Here is a 14,130-nt window from a genome sequence, read left to right as displayed (position 1 = left end):
CATGTGGAAACATGCCAGGGAAGGCATACTTCTTTTGTTCCTCTGAGTTTGGGTACACAGGTTCTAAGAAGACCATAAAGAAATGGCAGACCCAAAATAACAGGAAGCCTGCTAGCAGCACCACTTTAAAAAAAATTATGGGCCGTTTAGCTAACACATGGATAGCACATCTACAAATTGTCCACATAGTTGCCAATAAACTGTAGGAAAACTGAGGCTTGCAATCACAATTCTTATCCAATGTTCACAAAATCTATAATCTATGTTTGCCTTCTCTGAAGTTTAGTAAAGCCTGCATATCTGCCGGAGTCTGATACTTACTTAAATAATGTTGCTTGCTTGAGGTATACTCAGAAACTATCAGTAATTTTTACCATTTTTGCTAAGTGGAAAGTAAGTACACTGTGGCAAAAATGAGTCTTTTGAAGAAGAATATGGACATTTTATATACCCATGCTGTTCAATGAGGTTTTTAATTACTTCTATGTGAATTACCACAAATATATCAGCCAAGAGAGATTTCTCCCAGGGATGTAGCATGCCCCACTGAAAATGCCAAAACCACCTCCCTTTTCCTACACCGTAGCAAAAGCAGTCAACACATCCTGAAATCTTTACAAATAAAACATGATATCTGACATTTGCTGCAAAACAGTTTGTTGGGAATAAGACTGTTCATGTGTAGGTACTGTTGAAATAGAGATTGGTACATAGATGGTTATTTTACTGTTCTCTTCACTTCTGATGTTTTCAAAACATAATAAACTTACTACTTTAAGCAATTATTAAAAAGTAGTAAATAGCAAAACCTCATGAAATTGTTAAGTGTTTTGTGTCACAGAGGAAAAAAGCCTTTTCATAAATTATTTCCTTGTAATACTTTTTTTTTTTTTTTGGCAGTACTGAAGTTTGAACTCAGGACCCTACACTTGCTAGGCAGTGCTCTACTGCATAAGCCATGCCTCCAGCCCCCTTCTAATACTTTTTTAAGGCAGGCTCTCCTACTGAACTGTAGATCTTTTCACTGTTTATATTCTACAAGTCTTATTGCCAAGCAGTGAAAACCAAACATGCTTGTGAAAAGGCTACCATCCAGCAGAAAATTACAAACATAATTATATCAGTAACTTTAATTTTAATTGTTATACAATTGCCATTTGCAATTTTCAGAAATCTACATCTTCAACCTCAGAAAGGCCAATTCCACTAAAGATATCAGATGGCACCATTAGAGAGAGTCTGTTTAACTTCCCATTAAAAAGCACCACCACTTTTTTAGTAATTTAATAATGCTCCTATGTGAGTCCCAAAGGATTTTTGCTTTTTCTTTAAAATTAGGTTGGGTTATAGTAGACATGAAAGTGAAAAAACCAATCGAGTCCCTTTACCTTTAAAACATTCCTGTAAAGCAGTTAAACAAAGGCATTAGTAAAGTCTTACTATTAAATCAATCTTTAGTGAGTCTTAAATACATATGAAACACAAAGGAAAACTATATTTTTTGGGAGTGCTGGGGTTTAGAACTTGAACTCAGGACTTCACATGCTTGCTACGCAGGCGCTCTACCACTTAAGCCACTCTACCAGCCCTGTTTTGTGCTGGGTATTTTCAACAAGGGGTCTTTTGAACTATTTGCCCAGGCTGGCTTCGAACTCCTGATCTCTACCTCCCGAGTAGCTAGGAAAACACCTTTTAAGTCTATTTAAAGCACTATATCCTTGTGATCCCAATCACCAAAATTATTTATAAACACATTTGCATGGCAACACATTATGCTACTATGGTTATTTGACCTAGCACTATGGTCTCAATGTTTGTGTTCCCTCAAAATTTGTATGTTGAAATTCTAGTTCCCAAAGTAATGCTATTAGGAGGTAAGAAATTTGGGAGATAATTAAGAAGCTCAGGTGCTCATGAATAGGATTAAAGCCCTTTTAAAAGACTCTGGAGACCCTCTCCCCCTCCTATCCCAAGAGGACACAGTCTGAAGATGCAGGTCTGAAGAAAGCAAGCCATCACCAAACATGGAATCTGCCAGCATCTTCACCTTGGACTTCCCAGCACCTAGAACTGTGAGAAATCAATTTCTGTTGTTTATAAGCCACGAAGCATAATGTATTTTATTAAGCAGCCCAAATGGACAACACACGAGAATTTTTTAAATGCAATTCAAGGGAGTGGAGGAAAAAGGAGCAAGCATTTGCTGAGGGCTTACCATGGACCAGAAAGAAGCAGTTTTAAAGGCTGTACAGACACTTCATTTATTGCTATGGCCAAATTTATGAGGTGGATGCTATCCTTATTCTACAGATGAGGAAAACGAGGCTCAGAAAAATTGCCAAAGGGCAAGTGGAGCAAACTTGGATTCAAGCTCAAATCAATCTGCCTTCAAAGCCACAGCATCACACTTTCTCCCACAAAGATAATTTTCCAAGTCACATTAAAATTGGTTCTCAAGGACTGGCAGCATGGCTCAAGTAGTAGAGTGCCTGCCTAGCAAGTGTGAAGCCCTGAGTTCAAACCCCAGCACAGCCAAAGAAAGAAAGAAAAATGCTTAAAATTGATTCTTGAATTAAGATATGTTTTAGGCAACTGAGGCCAATAGGAAAAGGGGACCAGGAACTAGAGAAAAGGTTAGATCTAAAAGAATTAACCTAGAAGGTAACACACATGCACAGGAAATTAATGTGAGTCAAGTCCCTGTATAGCTATCCTTATCTCAACCAGCAAAAACCCTTGTTCCTTCCTATTATGGCTTATACTCTCTCTTCAACAAAATTAGAGATAAGGGCAAAATAGTTTCTGCCGGGTATTGAGGGGGTGGGGGGGAGGGGGGGGGACAGAGTGGTTGGTAAGGGAGGGGGTGGGGGGCAGGGGGGAGAAATGACCCAAGCATTGTATGCACATATGAATAATAAAACAATAAAATAAAAAATAAAAAAATAAAGATATTTTTAGTGGATATTTTTCAAATGATTTCAATATGTGGTATAAGTCAATCTACACCCAACACATTTTAAGGCAAGTTATAGTTAACAAAAAAAAAAAAAAAAAACCAAGGAGCAGAGTGCCAATAAAGGCCAGAGTGGTTAGGGAACCCACTTAGGTCAGATCCATGCTTACAGCGGGTGAGCCAGAGCAAGTAAGACTGAGTTAAGCAGAGGTGGCTCATGCCTGTAATCCTAGCTATTTAGGAAGCTGAGACTAGGAGGATCATGGTTTGAAGCCAGCCCTGGGAAACAGTTTGCAAGACCCACATCTTCAAAATAACCAGAGCAAAATGGACTGGAGGTGTGGCTCAAGGGGTAGAGCGAAGGCTTTGCAAGCACGAAGCCCTGAGTTCAAACCCCAGATCCACTGAAAAAAAAAAAACTCAGTTTCCCCATTCACAAACTGCACAGCCCCATCCCATTCTTGGACCAGATTAAAAGATTGACGCTGATAAAAATCAATCTATAAAGTGACTACTATGCACTCGATAAAATGACCATAGTGAGTAGCTATTTTTGTGGACAATAATTTGGCACAAACGAGAGCCACCGTCCAACAGCCACAGGAAGCTGGCCGCTCGCAGAAAGGCGGGGCGGCCTCAGCTGCAGCCCCTTGACAGCGGCAGGTGCCGCCTCTTTCTTCCAGGTGAGAGGCCTGGGCTCCACTCTCCAGGCCTCCATGCACACGTTTCTAGGATGGAGAGACCATTCCGGCCCTGCCTCCCCCGGGGCACAGCCAGGACCAGTGTCGGGGTGCAGGGACCGCGTGGCCATCCCGCTGAGAATGGGCAGCGACTGTGGCTGTCAAACCAAGACAGGGCGGCGGAGACCCCCCGGGCTCGGACATTACAGAAGCCAGAGGGACCTCCGTGTAGCGACCTGTCTCCGCACAGCCCCCGGCCGCGGCCCACAATGGGGTGCACGGCCCCATGCCCCTCTGCACCCCGCACGGCCGGCTCGGACCCGGGCCGCCGCGCCCCCAGGCCTCCTCCGCCGACCCCCATAGCTCCCCTCCCCCAGCAACGATCCCGGGCCCTCCGCCAGCATTCCCAGGTGTGGGAGGTGGAGGAAGGGTGTACCCCGCCGCCATTTTGTTCCCTTGGCCCCCGCGACGCATCCAGCCGGCCCGCGCCCCCGCCGGGACCCGCCCGGGTCTGCGCGACGCGCGCCCCTCGCGGACACTCACCCACCGCCGGCCTACGCAGTGCGCGGCGCCTCCGAGCGTCCCGCCGGGAAAGGGGCGGGGCGGGGGCGGGGCGGGCTCGGAGGGTGGGGCGGGGCGACTGGCCGGCGCACCACGTGACTCCAGCCCGGGCCGCGCCGTTCTGGCGCTCCGGGGCAGCCAGCGCGCATGCGCAGCACGTTCGCGCCGTTGGGGCGGGGAGGCGGGGGACCGGAGGGGGTGGGCTTGGGGGTGGTTCAGGCGTCACAGCCTCTCCGAGGCACGTTCCCACCCTGGATGCGCTCCCCGCTACTTTTGGCTACCCAGGTTTCGCTGTAGGATTCGGCCTTCTCCCTCCCCCGGCTTTATCACCAGTCAGTCCGCAGATTAGGGACCTGGAGGTGGCCTCCCTAAATCGGTGCGTTTGTGACCTGCGCTGCACCTCGCCCAGCACTGCCGGCCGAGACTCCCTGCAAGTGTCTGGACTTCCTTTACTTTGATTTCTGCCCCCATCACTCCACAGAAACCATTCTTTCCAGAGTCACTGAAGATTTCCCTACTGTAGTTCCTGCGGACATTATCATCACAACGTGCTATATATATTAAAAGATACACAACGTGTATCTTTTAATGTCCCCCAAAAGGCCTATGTGTTGAAGGCTTGGTCCCAACTCCTAGGCCAGAGGCCTGATTCTTGGGGTCTCAACAATAGGGTCAGTCACTTGCCCCAAAGAACAGATGGAAAATAATAGTGAAAGCAGAAAAGGAACTTTAATCATTATAACTATACTGAGAAGACAAGGGGACCAGCATCCTCGGCCCTGTGTTGGTGTAGGTTAAGTGACAAGAAGTCAGGTTTGTCATTATCTCAGGGTTGATCAGGCAGGGCATTGTCCATGACAAGATTGTTGCTGTTGCCTGGGGAGAGCAAAGAAGACAGATAAAAAATGGACTTAGAGATGCCAGGTTTTTAACTCCTGTTAGTTACCCATAAGCCCTCCGCAGTGAAGTCAGTACTTTTAGCAAAAGCGGCCTCTAAATCCTTGTTATGGTGTTACTGGGAGGAACAAAGGAGGTGAGGACTAGTAGAAGGATGTTAGTCATTGGGGTGTGTCCTTGAAGAAAATACTGGGAATCTGGCTCCTTTTCCCCAACACCACACCCCACCTTTGCTTCCCAGCCTCTATGAAGTAAACAGCTTTCTCCCTATGCACTCCCACCATCATTTACTGCCCCATCATAGCCAACAGGGGCCAAGCAACCTTGGGCTGAAACTCCAAAATGGTGAGTCAAAATAAACCTTTCCTCCCTGTAAGATGATTATCTCAGGTATCTTGTCACATTGACACAGAGCCTAACATAATTTCTCTGCATCATACTCCTTCCTTCTGAAAACACTCTTTCCATTTTGATTTTCACATTTATACTGCTAACCACTCCTCCATCTCTTTTAAAGTCTCCCTTTATTTCTCTCATCCCTTAAATGTTAGCATCTGTATTAGTTACTTTTCTTGATGCTGTGATGCAACACCTTACAGAATCAATGGAAGAGGATTTATTTTAGCTCACGGTTTCAGAGGATTCGGTCTGTGATTTCTTGGTCCTATGCATTTGGGCACAACATCATGGCAGGAGGAGCATAAGAAGAAGGAGGCTGCTGACTTCCTAGCAGACAGGAAGCAGAGAGAGGGAAGCAGGAAGGGAACAGAGCAAGACATATCACCTAACGACATGTCCCCAGTAACTGACTTCTTCCTGTTAGGCCACACCTCCTAAGGTTTCCAGAACCTCCAAAAATCGTGCCAGCAGCTGGGAACCATGCTTTCAATATATGAGCCTTTTGGGGGTGGACACTTCAGATCCAATCCCTGACAGCATCCCTCAGTGACAAACAAAAGTCTTCTCTCTTTGCCCCTGGACACACTGTCTACATGGTCATGTTCTGCTAACATCTTTGTGGTCTTGATTCCCCAGTGTGAAGAACCAGGTTCACAAAGTGAACTACCTACTCATCTCCACTTGAACTTCTCAAAATCAATATGCTAAAAATAAAACACTCATCTTTCTTACATAAAACAGCTTTATTGAGCCACAATTTACATACCATATAATTCATTCATTTAAAGTATATAACTTGGGCTGGTGGAGTGGCTCAAGTGGTAGAGCACCTGCCTAGCAGGCCCTAAGTTCAAATGTCAGTGCCTCCAAAAAATTAAAGTATAAAAGTCAATGTTTTTAGTATATTCACAGACTTACGCAGTTGTCACTACAGTCAATTTTAGAAAATTTTCATCACCCCAAAAGGAAACCCTGTACTCATTAAGTTACTCCCTCATTTCTTCTCAACCCCCTCAGCCATAGGCAACTACTTCTCTTCTTTGTGTATACACAGACTTGCCTATTTTCTGCCTGTTCTAGACATTTATGAAGGGAATTATGAAATGTCATATGGTTTGCTTTTTTCACGTAATGTAAATGAAAGGATTTTGAAGGTACATGCTCTGTAACATGTATGACTATTTCATTCCTTTTTACAACTAAATAGTAGCCCATTGTGTGGAATACATGCCACCTTTCGTGATGGTTGACCTTGATTGTTGACCTGATTGGATTGAGAAGCATCTACATTAAGAAAGCACATCTATTGGTGTGCCTGTGTGAATGCTTCCAAAGAGAACTAAGGAGGGAAGATCTTTCCTGAATGTGGATGCCACCATCCAACAGGCTGGGGGTCCAGACTAAGAGTGGAAAGAGAGAAACCCAGCCAAGCCATGAAAGCGCCCTTCTTTCTGAGCAAGTTGACCTATTGCTGCTGTCATTGCCATGGACATCAGACTCCAGTTTTAGCCTTTCAACATGGACTCATACCAGTGACTCTCCAGGGAGCTTCTAGACCTTCAGCCTCAGAGACCACATCATTGGTCCCCCTGTCCTGAGCCTTGCAGCCTCTAGGACTGAGATACCAGGATCCCTGCCTCTCCAGCATCCGGACAGTCATTAGTAGACTCTCCAATTGTTGGACTCTCCAAGTTCCAGTGGTGTAAATCAATCAATTAAGTCCCCTTTTATAATTATGGATGTATAGCTATAACACATATAAATTTTGTATAAATTTTTATAATTATGTATATTTAATTATATGGAGAGAACATATATATATATATATATACATACATATATAAAATTCTCTTCCTCTAGAAAGCCCTAATATATCCATTCATCAGTTCAAGGCCATTTAAATTATTTGCACTTTTTTGCTATTATGAATAATGCTTCTGTAGACATTCATGTACCAGTTCTGTGGCTACACATATTTTCATTTCTCTTGAGTGTATGCCTAGGAGTGGGCTTGCTAGGGTATATGGTAGCTGTAAGTTTAACTTTTTGAGGAACAGTCAAACAGCTTGCTGTACCAACTACACATCCTCTCCACATTTGTTATTGTCTGATCTTTTTATTGTAGCCATTCTAGTGGGTAGGAAGTGGTATCTCATTGTAGTTTTAATTTGCATTTTCTTGAGAACATCTTTGCATGTGCTTATTCTCCATATGTGTGTCATCTTTGAGGACATGTCTATTCAAATCATTTGCTTAGTTTTTCACTGGGTAATCACATATTTTCTTTTTGGTTTTTGGTTTTTGTTGTTGTTCTTTCTTTCTTCCTTTCTTTATTTTTGCAGGACTGGGGTTTGCACTCAGGGTTTCACTTTTGCAAAACAGGTGCTTTACTGCTTAAGTCACAACTCCAGTCCATTTTGCTCTGGTTATTTTGGAGTTGGAGCGGGGCAGGGGGGGGTCTCACAAACTATTTTCCCAGGCTGTTCTCAAATTGCTATCCTCCTGATCTCAACTTTCCAAGAAGCTAAGATTACAGGTGTGAGTCAGCAGTGCCCAGCTACCACTCATTTTCTTTTGCCATAAAATCTGTTCCTATTACTGTTGGACCAAATATTCTGGTGCCCCTCCATAATGTGCCTCTTCCTTGGCCCCAGTGATGGCAAACCTGACCATGTGATTTCCTTAATAAAATGAAAGCAAGAATGTCAGTTCCAAGCAAAAGCTTTCTGAGCCAGCTATTGGGCTCACCATGTCTCTTTTTCTGTTGGCCACAAGCAATATGTTTCAGAGAAAAGCTGTTTAAGCCTAGGTTCCAGAGTAAAGATGACATGGAGCAGAGCCACAGCTGATCCCCAATAGATAGGTAGCAAGTATTTGAGGGACATTTGTTACTGCGGTATCACTTAGCCTGTCCTATGATTACTATCTGACTGGCTCCACTATGCCCCAGGCTCCTGGACATAGCCTATGAGGCCCTGCAGATCTGGTTTGTGGACCTCTACAGCCTCACTAGGTGCTCCAGACAAAATACAATACATTCACACTCTACAATTCACTTCCTCTCCCCCTGCACCCTGGGCCTTGCCCAAATTATTCCTTATTACTGGAATCATATTAACAGATAACTTTGTCTAAGCATTTTCTATGGACAAAGCTCTCACTTTATCTGAGAATTAAGCAACATATCCCATTTTACAGATCAACAAAGGCCCTGGATCGAAGTCTTTGAATCATTATGGTATAGTAAGAGCTAGAAATAGTTAAACTACATCGTCCTCATCTGTAAAATGAAGCAATGGGTTTTGTGAATATTAAATCATTCTAAAAAGCACTCAGAACAACTTAGCATTTAGAAAGAGCTCAGATTGTACCAGCTATGATGTTCATTTCATCATCTAACCTCACAACAAACATATGAGGTAGTATAATTGCCTACTGTATAATTGCCTGTTCTGTCTTATGCCACCTCTTGGCTTTTGAAACAGAGTACCCTCTGTTCTCTCCCAGCCACTAGTTCCTTCTGCCCACTAACAAAATCTACTTTCCAGCCTTGCACACCTCGGCCACCCCAGTTTCCTTTTTCCATCAGTTCAGGCTCTTTCTCCAGAATGGCATTGTCCAATAAGATAGCCACTGAACCTGTGCAGTTATTTAAATTTACGGTTAAATAAAATCCTCAGTTACACCAGCTAAATATTAAGTACTCAACAGCATATAATATGTACATGTGGCTGATGCCTACTGTATGGGACAATACAGATACAGAATTGTTCCATCATTACAGGAGGGCCCATTATACAGCATTGCTCCAGAGTTACCACCTTAGTGTTATTTCATTCTGCTTATAGCAAAGAGCCACTGGTGGTTTATCTCTCACAGTTCTAGGGGTAAAGTAGGTATGAACCTACTTCCTGGTTCATAGGTGGTGGTCATCTGGTTGTGTCCTCACACAAAGGGATAAAGGAGCTCTTGATCTTTTTTATAAAGACTCTAATCCCATCTGTGAGGGCTCCACACTCTTGACCTGATCAACCCCCCAAAGGCCCCACCTCCTAATACCATCACATTAGGATTTAGGGTTTCACTTTATGAATTAGAAGGAGCCACAGACATTTATACTGGCAGGCAGATACCCATTGTCATATCCCCCCCCAAAAAAAGGAACCTGCTTCTCCTTTTCAACCAAGTCTTATTGTAGGTAATAGTCCAGTTCACTGATTGGCTTGGATCCGATGCCCACCTCCTAGCCCAATGAGCTGTGGCTGGATGTGTAGGGGTTGAGGAGGACCACCTGAAGATCTCTCACAAGAAGACTGCCTCTACATGGAAACCCGGCCCATGGGAGGTAATAGACAAGGCTGACTACATAACTTGGCCTGCTTGGTATAATTGTGCTGACTTTTAATTGTTCTAAACACATGTTCCTCACACCACCACCTCTTTCTGTTATTGGATACCTCAGGGCGAAGAGCATCTGGTGCCTGTCTACAGGGTTAAGCACAGTACCTGGCACTAGTACAAGCTCAACATTTACTGTTTCAATTCATGCTATAGGAGTTTGGAGATGAAAGAGGATATTAGTGTGGATAGATTTTTTTAAAAATAATAGCACATATGGGATTTCAATTGGATTTTGAAAATCTGGCTTTAGATATGCAAAGAAAAGAGTGAAAACCCGTCTAGGATGAGTAGAAGTTGAACAAAGACTCAGAGGCAAGAGAAGAAAGGATGTGATTGGGAGACAAAAAATAAACACATGACGTTTGGGTAGAAGGAGGTGTTTATCCTATACTGGCCACTTGACTGTTCTAAGATCGATTTCTTGTCCTAAATTTTGGTTCTGAATTTCGGGATACATTTCCTAGGTTCTTTTTCCACTTGGCTTCTAGGGAGATTTGGCCAGTGAAAGATGCTGAGAAGACTGGAGGAAACTAGGAGAGGAAAATTCAGGAAATTTCTCCTCTCTCCTATGGGCACCACCTTCAGTGGGCAATGCATCTTCTCCATAGTTCTATCTCATGTTGGGAAGGTCTTGTCATGTTTCTAACTTCTACCTGACAACCTTGGCTTTGAGGATCTGGTAACACCACCTCTTATTTGCTAGAGGCTGAGTATGCTCACCTGTTTCAAATTAATGCAAGTAGAGAATGGAATTCTAGTAATCCATTGCATGCAGTGGTCCTATAACTGTGGCTGCTTCAAATGAAGAGCTAGATGAAGGTAATGAAATTGGAAATTTGGAGCTTCTGTACTCTACCAAGTGCCAGTAATGTTAATTACAAGGACTTTGGAGTAGCCTGACAACTTAGGAAGCTTTGGACAGATTAAAGAAAATGGCGAGTCACAGGCTTTACACTGTCAGCTGAAAGCATGGCCAGGGAACCAGAAAACTACAATGGCCCAAGCATCTCTTATTTCTTATGACCAAATGGTAGACCACAAATAAGAATCAGAACCAAACTTACCTGTGCAAGTGGCTGGAGTAAAATAAATTTGAACTCATGACCTTTTCAAGTCCTTGTATTAAAGTTAAGACATCAATTGCAAAGTAGTGGGACCTTGAGTCTTAGGGTGTGGACATTTGCGGTGACTTCAGACTAGCTCTCTAAATATCCCTCAGTCTATTTTTTCCCATCTTCCTATTCTATCTGAGGAAACTGACCTTCCCTTGTTGACAGATTCAGTAATGACCTTATACACAGGAGTTATCTTCCAAACAAATGTCTAATCCCCCCAAAACCCTACCGATAATTTCCCTCATTTCCTTCAGACCCACTGCTAAAGCCAAATCTAGTGACCCAGGAGAGAAATGTAAGTCTATTCCGGGAAAATAAAAAACTTATACACCAAACTTATAAACTGTTGAATTCTCTGTATATTTACATCAGCAGTAATCCAGAAGATATTTGTGGAGTAGATTCTAAGCATGTTATATCAGAAAAGATAGGCCTAGCTGGTGGCATGGCTCAAGTGGTAGAGTGCCCTGCCTGGAAAGCATGAGGCCTTGAGTTCAACCCCCATTACTGCTAAAAATAAACAACCATAAGAAGAAAAAAAAGCAGGCCAAGTTAAATTTATAATATGGATGTCTTTATCTGACATTCTGATTTTAATTTGCTAAATTGAACAGCTAAAAGCATGTCTAATGGTTTTCTTGGTTTATTGGCTGAATCTAGGATTTAATGGTAGTTTGTATTCAGTGAACCTAAGATGTCAGAACATCCCTCATACAATGTGGAAAAATAATTTTATTTCATTTTTGGTGGTACTGGGGTTTGAACTCAGGGCCTCACACTTGCTAAGCAGTGCTGTACCACTTGAGCCACTCCACCAGCCATTCTTTGTGTTGGGTATTTTCAAGATAGGGTCTTGAGAATTATTTGCCCAGGCCTGCCTGGAACCTTGATCCTTCTGATCTGTGCCTCCCGAGTCACTAGGATTACAGGCATAAGACACTAGCACCCAAAGGATTTTATTTTGAAAAAAAAAAGAAAGGATCAGGACCATGCTTGCTAGTAATCCCACTTGTAATCCCAGCTACTCAGGAGGATCTTGGTTTGAGGCCAGCACAAGACCCTATCCAAAAAATAACTAGAGCAAGAAGGGCTGGGGGTGTGACTCAGGTGGTAGAGCACCTGTGTGACAAGCATTAGGCCCTGAGTTCAAATCCCAGTACCAACAACAACAGCAAAAAGAACAAGAAGAGGAGGAGGAGGAGGAGGAGAAGGAAGAGGAAGAGAAAGAATAAGAGAAAGAAGAAGAAGAAGGGATTCCAGCATTTGGGAGACTGAGGCAGAAGATCTTAAGTTCAAGACCAGCCTGGGCTACAGAGTGAGACAGGATCACATATGGAGCAATCAAGGTCATGGGAATGTTGGAATGGATTTATGGTGTGTAACCTACTTACTCCCTCCCTGACTGTGCTCCCCAGAAGGGCCCCGAGTGCACCAAGGCATTCAGAAAACATTAGTGAGAGAAGCATAGATATCCTCAAAACTTCTGCGCTGGCTGTCTTCACTAGACTATGGAGGGTTGAAATGCATTTTCTTATTTCAGTGGAAATGCTGGCAGAGTAGCAGAAGCCATGTGTTAACATTCATCCATCAAAGACAAGGGGGCACAACTACCATAATGGACAGTGGAAGCAGAGTAGCAATCAGGATGTTTTGACCCTCGGGGTCTGTGTGGGTGCTAACTGATGACAGGGTCCCTAGGAATGCAATCAGTGGGAAGCCTACTTGATATATACAACTGAGAAAACTACAGGTCTAGTGAGCAGAAACCCAACTTGAGTTGCCATGAAAGGAAGTCAAAGCCTCTCATTTAGTTCATTTAGACCTAAATTACTTCACATACCCAGGGAATAGAGAAGAAACAGGGTCCTCTCAAGGAAGGACACTGCGACATTGTCAAAACTATACACTATTAATATTTGTCTAAGCTTTTCTCAAAAGGACCTGTGGATATTTGCAGGATTTGTGTGCACTGAGAAAAAGAACATACCTAGAATTTTGAGGGGACTGTTATACATTGCTGTGAGTTTATGCTAATCCTGGGGGACCCCTGGATAGATTGAAGAATTTGACATTTATATCCAAGTCTAGCAAACTCAGGGGGTTCTGTAGATCTATTCTGGGGTTATTTCTCCTAAATTTGGTCAGGACATAATTCTCAGCTGGTGTGGAAATCCTGCACTGACTCCCAGATCCATGATGAGAGGACTATTACATTTAGAACCAAGTAGAATCCCCCAGGAACTGCCCTTCAAAAGGAAGACTTCATCTTCCTGAGCACGGCAGAGATTAGTACCAAGGGTGGCACTATATGGTAGATATAAGAGTGACAGTTCTCGTCACAACTCTACTTAATTCCTGTCTTTGACTAGTGGCAAATCTAGATGGTGACTCCACTTGCAGCACCTGATAGATACAGCATCTTTGCTGGGGCAAATCAACCTAGTCCTGGCACCTAGCATACAGGTTTTCATCTGGCAAATCATTTTTCCTTCTCAGCAAGGAAATTCAGAAGCAACACATTTATTAACCTATTAGGAACAGCAATAGCTTTACAGTAAACGTCACAGGGTTAATCCAGGGTCACGTCAACTCTTATACTGTGTCACAATAGAACCCATAGGGACCTTGGTCATGTGAACATCCATAGGACATCACTTTCATCCATACAATGATAGCATCATGCTGATTGACTTCAGGAACAGGAAAGAGCAGATATTCTAGATGCTTTAGTATGGCACGTACAGAACACAAATGTTTAGTGAAAGTACTGCTATATCTCTGTATGGCAGTGGTTTTCAACTGCAGGAGATTTTGTCCCTTAGGGGCCATTTGAAAATGTCCAGAAATCTTGTTTTAGTTGTTACAACCAAAGGTAGACAGATTAGTGACTATTGGCAACTAGTGGATGAAGACCAAGGTTAGTGTAAGCAGCCTGTGCCACGCAGGAATGGCTCCCACAACCAAATACTACCAAGCTCAAAATATCAAGCCTGAAGTCAAGAATCTAATAGTGAAAAACAAGCTCTGCATTTTGCACATCCTGATATTAACAAAAGGCACACATACCACATTTGGGTGAATTCCACCGAACTATTTTCTAAGAAGCCATTTCTCAGAAAATGAA

At 43.3% G+C, this 14,130-nt stretch overlaps 1 protein-coding gene across 2 annotated transcripts in view; it reads right to left on the bottom strand.

The window, feature by feature from the left end:
- Positions 1-4,251, bottom strand: part of Scaper (S-phase cyclin A associated protein in the ER) — a 477,645-nt gene extending 473,394 nt beyond the window's left edge. For both annotated transcript variants that reach the window (XM_074061919.1, XM_074061920.1), the window contains exon 1: positions 4,177-4,251. The gene's annotated coding sequence lies outside the window, so the exon portion shown is untranslated. The remainder of the gene's footprint in view (positions 1-4,176) is intronic.
- Positions 4,252-14,130: the final 9,879 nt, after the last annotated feature.

This window comes from Castor canadensis, chromosome 19 (genome assembly GCF_047511655.1).
Source record: "Castor canadensis chromosome 19, mCasCan1.hap1v2, whole genome shotgun sequence".
In the NCBI taxonomy this organism is placed as follows: domain Eukaryota; kingdom Metazoa; phylum Chordata; class Mammalia; order Rodentia; family Castoridae; genus Castor; species Castor canadensis.
Note: the sequence above shows the minus strand (reverse complement) of the source record. Positions and strands in the feature narration are given on the sequence as shown.